Source organism: Adiantum capillus-veneris, chromosome 7, assembly GCF_014529385.1.
Source record: "Adiantum capillus-veneris isolate H3 chromosome 7, ASM1452938v2, whole genome shotgun sequence".
Taxonomy (NCBI): domain Eukaryota; kingdom Viridiplantae; phylum Streptophyta; class Polypodiopsida; order Polypodiales; family Pteridaceae; genus Adiantum; species Adiantum capillus-veneris.
In genome coordinates, this window is record NC_140937.1 from 47,019,947 (window position 1) to 47,027,300 (window position 7,354).

A 7,354-nucleotide genomic window follows, 5' to 3' on the forward strand; every position below is an offset into this window, starting at 1 on the left:
CTAAGAAATGAGCCTATAGAAAAGAGATCTTCCAAAATGGCCCTATAAGAGGCCATCAAACTGAAGCAACAACTTTGCTAACTTCTAGAACAAGGATTCACTACACTAAGAAAATCAAGTTGGGGGACACCCATACTCTTCCAAAAGAAGACAGATGGAACTCTTTCACTATGAATTGAATGTGAAGGATTGAACCATGTAACCATCAAGAACAACTATCGTAAACGACACATCGATGAACTATTGGACATATTACATAAATCCAAGGTCTTCTCAAAGATAGATCTAAGATCGAAAAATGAGAATACAAAATTAGATATCCCAAAGAAAACCTTCAACATGAGATATGGCTATATTGAATTTATAGTAATCTCATTTGCTCTAACTTATGCACCTGTCACATTCAATAGATTGATGTAGGATATTTTTATTAATACCTAGACAATTTTTTTTCTTGTCTTATTTGATGATATTCTAATCTACTCAAGTGTGATTGCTTCACCCTTGACTGATTTTCTGAAGAAAGGGGTGAAGATTAATTGGGGAACACAACACCAAGAAATGTTTGATAAACTTAAGTAGTATGTCACTACTACACCTTGTTTAAAGCTACTGAATTCTAACCAAACCTTTGATGTCATCACTGATGCTAGTGCGATAGCAGTCGGAGGAGTATTGGTTCAAGAAGACAAGTAGATTTTACCTCACCAAAAGCTTAAGGTTCATGAAAAGATCTACCTACCCCATGACCTTGAATTCCAGCTTATAATTGACCATAAGAGCTTAAAGTGGATCGTCACAAAACTAGCCTTGAATATGTGACAAATGTGCTTGGTAGAAATTTTGCAAGAATATTACATTATCTAATGCTCAAGAAAGAAAAAATTAGTTGCAGATTCACTTAGTAGAAAACCCTTTTTGAGTCTCATATCTATACCCAACATCCCCATGAGTTAAAAGTATTAAGAAAGCTACTTTATCAGATCCAAAGTATCAAAGGGAGCTTACACTTGACTTTCATATTGAGAATCAAAGGCACCTTACCCTTGACTTTTAGTTGGAAGTTGGAGTTATCAAAACATTCACAATGCCCCCCAGCCAATCAATAAGAGGGAGGAGACCTTATTTAGTATTCACTCAGTAATAACAAGGCCATATCAGCATGATGGATAAAGAATCAAATAAAGTCTCTAAGGATGGACCTGGCTTTCAGAATGAGGAGATAGATGCCAACCCCGGCCAAAGATATTGGGGGGCTTGGGGGCTCCCAACACATTTCTCAATCAAGGAGGAGGCATTCAAAGAGGGCTAAAAGACACTCTCATTCACATGGGTCTCGTAAATTGGACAATAAGGGCAAAGTGAAGGTCTAGATCGATGTCAGTGATGGTAGTAGGTGAAGCAAAAAAACAACACATTAGAAGACAGAGAAGAGGAATGGCACGAACACCGTAACTGATTTAGATGATGAATATAATGATAAAGGGATGTTGATACTAGCCACTATAGTAAAGAAATCCACAGGGAAAGAAAATCTAATCATAAAGAGAAACCCAACCATAGGAAATGGAACTTTGATCACCACGCATTCAAAGATGGAAAGGAATGTGATCCATATTTACACATATAAACTTTCGAGCAATATGTGGAGCTAAAGCTCATTGATGTAGATGAATGGGGAGAATAATTCCCACAAATTTCAAAGGATGCTACTTAAAAGCGGAATTACCATGTTACACAACATGCAAAACTTTGCACATACAATAAATTGAAAAAGGAATTCCTTCTGGAATTCAATGGATAATTATGAGAATATCCTCTATAAACCGGACAAGATCAAACAAGGCAAGTTGTTAGTATGTATAAAATATCAAAGAGCTTACAAGACAATTGAATGAACCATCTTTAGAAAAAAGATTGCATGCCTAGTTTTTTAGTGGGTTTAAAAGTACAAAGCTTAGAGAGAAGGAGGTACCATTATATACCAAAAAGTTCAATGATCTGGTGCAAAGAGGCCTAAAGTTGGAGCGGTACATATAATACTTGAAAATATATAGGTAAGGGATTATTTAAATACCTCTTGTTCGCATGTGCTATATGAAGTTTTTACATAGTGCACTCCCCGCGGATTGCCTTGTGTCAAGCAAGATACATACAAACATTACTATGTAAGTTTGGCCTTGAGGACTACAAACCTATTGCTACTCCCATGAAAAAAGGTTTGAAATTGAGTCTTCATGATGTTGGAGATCTTGTTGATGTCGCTTTTTATCAGTAGATTAGTATTGGATGCCTTATTTATGTATGCAATATGAGGCCAGATATTCAGTTTACAGTCTCACATGTTAGCATATTTATGCATAGCCCAGGGTCTAAGCATAGGTCAGTTGTCAAGAAGATCTTTTGCTACTTGAGTGGCACTTTACATCGTGGGTTGTTTTATCCCAAGGGGGGATCATTGCCTCCAGCTTTACATAATTTTTTTGACTCAGATTGGGTTGGTTGTCATGACATGCGAGTGTCCATATGTGGTTTTTGTTTCATGCTCGGTAGTTTACGCATATCATGGTTGAGAAAGAAGCAACCTATTGTGGACACTTCCAGTTGTGAAGCTGAGTATAGGACAGTCTTCACACCTACGGAGGAGTGTGTATGGATCAGATGCCTTATGGATGATTTGGGTGTTGGACAAGACATTGCCAACAACATCTACACTGATAGTGAGAGCACATTGGTAGTTGCAGGGAACCTAGTTCTTCATGCTTGCATAGGGCACATTGAGGTGCATTATCACTACGTGAGAGAGAGGCTCTCTGCAAGAGAGATCAACTTGGCTTATGTGCTGACACAAGAAAACCTTGTAGATCTATTCATGAAGACATTGCCTCATGAGAAGCCAAAGCTTTGGGCTTGATTCCCTTTTTGGATTGATCATGTCCTCAAAGCATGGCACTTACCCATACACTATGTGTACATGGATAGAAATGAAACTCAGTATCCACAAGTTGAAAACCCTGACGTGATAGACAAATGGGGGTTAGAAGTAAATACCATAATTCCAGATATGGCAGCAAAAGAAGGACCACCAACTTTAGAATTTGAGGGATACAATCAAGTTGATTTGAAGCCTTTGAAATGGCTTAGTACGGATAATCCTAAGATTGGGGTCTATTGTTGGGAGGATAGAAACGTCAAAGATCTTCTATGGACTTCTCATGCCAAGTCAAGATAGCAACACCCATGAAGATCATTTATATCTTCAAAATCAAAGATAAGGGGTCAACAGATCTACCAACCTACCTGTTTAATGATTGTTATAACAATAACTATGTTATGATGACTCCTGAAGAGGTGGAACAAACCAAATATAAAGGGTACTCCATAAGGGATTGGATATTGGGCCAAGGACCAGAAACTATTCCAAGAGATGAACACCGTGAGAGATCTTTTGAGAGTAATGTTAAGAAACCAGAAACCACCTCATCACGAAGAAAACCAGGTGACACTAAAGCCAGTCCAGGTCTACATGAGTCACTTTTTCCAATAGACTGGTTTGAAGGACTTGGAACAGGACCAACTGCCAAGAGATCAGGAGTTGAACCAAATAGACGTGTCAGACCAGCTGATTTTTAAAAATGGATCAAAAAATACAGTGGATTTGGGGATCCATATGACCATTTAGAAAGTTTTAAACAAGTTCTAAGAGCAAAATGCATATTTAATTTCCATACTCAATTCGAGGGTTTTGAAATGACATTAGAAGGAAAAGCATTGACATGGTTCCAAAACATTCAACCAAGGTCAATCCTGGACTTAAACACATTAGCTCAAGGATTTGTAGTTGCATGTTCCAAAAGGGGAATCAAACACAATATGATATCTCAAATATACAGCTTCAAACAGAAACAAGGTGAGTCTGTTAGGGATTGTGCAACTAGAATGAAGCAATATATTGCAAGATGCCAGAGCTGGAGATACCTCCAGAGAAAAGACTAGTATCATTGTTTCTAGAGGGACTGCTAAACAAAGAACTTCATGCTATACTGTATAGCAAGAAGCATACGGCCCTAGAAGAGTGTGTGTCAGACGCTATTGACTTAGGAGACAATTGTGATATTTTCAACAAAGAAGATGTCCCTAAGGATAACCAAAGTGAGAAAACAACATCCACCAAACCAGCACAAGTGTCAGCCATAGAAGACATGCTCAAAAGGATGAATGACATGATGAATAACATGCAAAAATCACCTATGAGGGGGACAGGGCAAGGGATTCCTCAACAGGGACAACCAATTAGGCCACAAAAATGGTGTGCAATCAAGCGTAAATGGACCAACCATGAGACCAATGAGTGCTATTACCGGGCAAAGTATGATGGAAACATTCAATATGTGCCTATGAGGCCACAAGGACAACCATGTACAGATAACAACCTAATATGGCCCCAGCTCTAAGACCACCGATGGGTATGGAAAGACCTCAACCTGTGTTGGGTCAACAACCTCCATATCTGGGGCATAATGCAGTGCCTTTAAAGTACATATATTCAGAGGGAGTCATAGATGAACAAGTACTAGTGCCTGTTACACCCTATGCTGAGCCTAGTCTATCTACAGTAATGGTAGAAGGAGATTGGTATAATTCACATCCACCACCAATGCAAGAACGTGTGACGTATGTTACACCAGAGCTTGCACCAATGTACTATGTAGCTAATCAAGGTGTTAGACCTCCTATGGTAAGACCCATGATTAAGCCAAGAACTGGAAACTGTCATAAATATGGTGCATATGATAATTGAAAAAACGAATGCCCAGAGCCTGTCAAGAACCTCAAGCCAATTGAAGCTTATTGCATACAATGTTGCAAAAAGGGAGGACACTTCTCTGAAGATTGTCTAAAAAATCCTTTGACCAGGGGTAAAACAGTAGTGAACATAGTCCAAGTGATACCTAGTAGCTCATCCGAGAAAGAACCGATTGTTCCAATCAAGGTAATCACCAAAGCCCAGGCTAAGAAAAAGAAACATAACTCCTCTGATGATTCGGGGAATACAAAAATTTCCTCTCCAAAGACCAAAAGAAGCAGAAACAAAAGGTATGAGATGAGAAAACAAAAACAAAGGGCTGAAATTGAGGAGAAAGCAAAAAAACTATTCCAGGAAAAGGTGAAAGAAACTGGAAGTGAAATCAAGGAAACCACCGTGAAATTTGGAGGATCAATTTTGGTAGACAGAATTTTTGATCCAATTAATGCAGCTTTGGAAGCTTACCAAGCAGGACTTAACGCAGGCCAAAACATGGAAAACAAATGGAAAAACTATCCTTCTCGCAGCTAGCTTGAAGCTTATCAAAATTTGGTAAGAATCACTCAAGAGATGCTGGAAAAACAAAAACCCAAGCTCGAAAGTATGGCAAAACCTGAGGAGCTTGTGGTAGGAACTAGTAAAGAAAAATCCACAGTGGTGGTAGAACCCCACCTTGAAACAAAAGACCCAGAACTTATAGTGCCGGGAAATAAAGATGCCTTAGACGGAATTCCATTCGTAGAAGAAGACTGACTAGGACACTTATGGAAAAAATTTAGAGAGATTAATGAGGGGAGCTTAACTCTGAAGTCAGCTCCTATAGAGGAAGTTTGGTTAGACAACCTACCTCCTGATATGGACATGGATGTACAATCCTTGTATGGTGATTGCGGATCTGAAGCTTGAGGAATGTCTATACCATTGACCTTGTAAACACTACCCTCATACTTGGGAGATAACGAAGATGAATCCATAGTGTGTAAAATCACTCATATAAAGAGAGAGGAACAGACCCTAGAAGTAGACAACCAGAATCAATCATGTCTACACCCATCCAATGCACTCTAATTTTAGGAAAACTGTTAAAATTAGACCATATTTATGGAATAATCTATAGAAAACTCTAGAGAAGGTGGGAATAATGGGACTAATCGCAAGAAATCTGGGAAAATTGAAGCACAAATTGGATACCAAAGAGATTAGATCTATTCCAATGAACAAAGCTGGAGAATACTACAAAGGGGAAGAAGGAAACACAACCCTTCCAGTGAGATATGATGACATAGAAACCATGGCAATACTGGATAGTGAGGTAGGCATAGCCATAGCCATGAAAGCAGTATGGGAATCCTGGGACAACTAGCCATTAGACAAACTCAAATGAAATTACAATTGGTTGATGAACACATCGAAAGACCCTTAAGACTACTTGAAAAAGTGATAGTTAATTCTTGTGGGATTGAATATCAGCACATTTTGGAAAGAAACTCAATTATGAAATCATCTTGGGAAGACCTTTCATGCGATAAGTACAACTCATCCAGGATTGGAGAAACAATTATCTATACTTGAAGCATGTGGGATCAATAACAAGGGTTAATCTAAAAGATCACACTTATAGAGATGTCATGAAACCGCCCATACAAGTATTTGATTCAGTCTCTTCAGTTGACACTAAGCTTCCATCTTGGTTGAACAAAGACACTCCTATTTGGATGTGCAAAGCCTCAAAAAACGGGAGCTTAAAACGAGAAGAATGTATCTTAGAAAAGGATTGCACAAATGAAGCCTATGTACCTAAACCCTTTCCAAAGCATTTGTTTGAACCATTTGATTGGACTCAAGTTTTAGCAACAATGGATGTATGTGTAAATATGCCTATGCCTACTCAATTTTGCAATGAAGACAGCTATGACATAATTCCCATACCAATGATTTCAACCCTTCACATTGAAGACAAAATTCAAGAATCCAAGGACTTGATGAAAGCTCAACGAGTCTTTTAAGACCTCTACTATGATGCAACAGATGAGTTAAAAGAACATTCAGCTACCTCAAATGATTTGGGGCCAGAAAAAGAACATGTGAGAGCTAATCTACTCATCAAAGGAGGGGAGGAAAAGTTTTTTGACTTTCAAAACCAAAAACCGAGAAGGCAGAAATGGTATAGAAGAAAAAGAGACACAAGAAACTTGAAATCTAGACCTATGCCATCAGTCTCTAGTAGAACACAGTTCCTGATGCAGATAGATGCACGTGATTGCGTCAAGGGCAAAATCACTGGTAGATATCATTTAAACAAAAAACAAGAAATATCAAAAACATCAAGAAAAACGACAAAGGAAACTCAAGCAAAACCTAAAAACTAGGACAAGGGTTCAACAATGACACGAGTTGAATGGAGAAAGAAATATCAACAGTTGAAAAAGATGGCTAAAGGAGATATATACAACAGAAATGGATATTACTGAGGAGGATAGTAAAGATGTAGTGAGTGTTCCATCCCATTACAAGAAATATACTCTCCAAGATCGAAAAATCATAGTC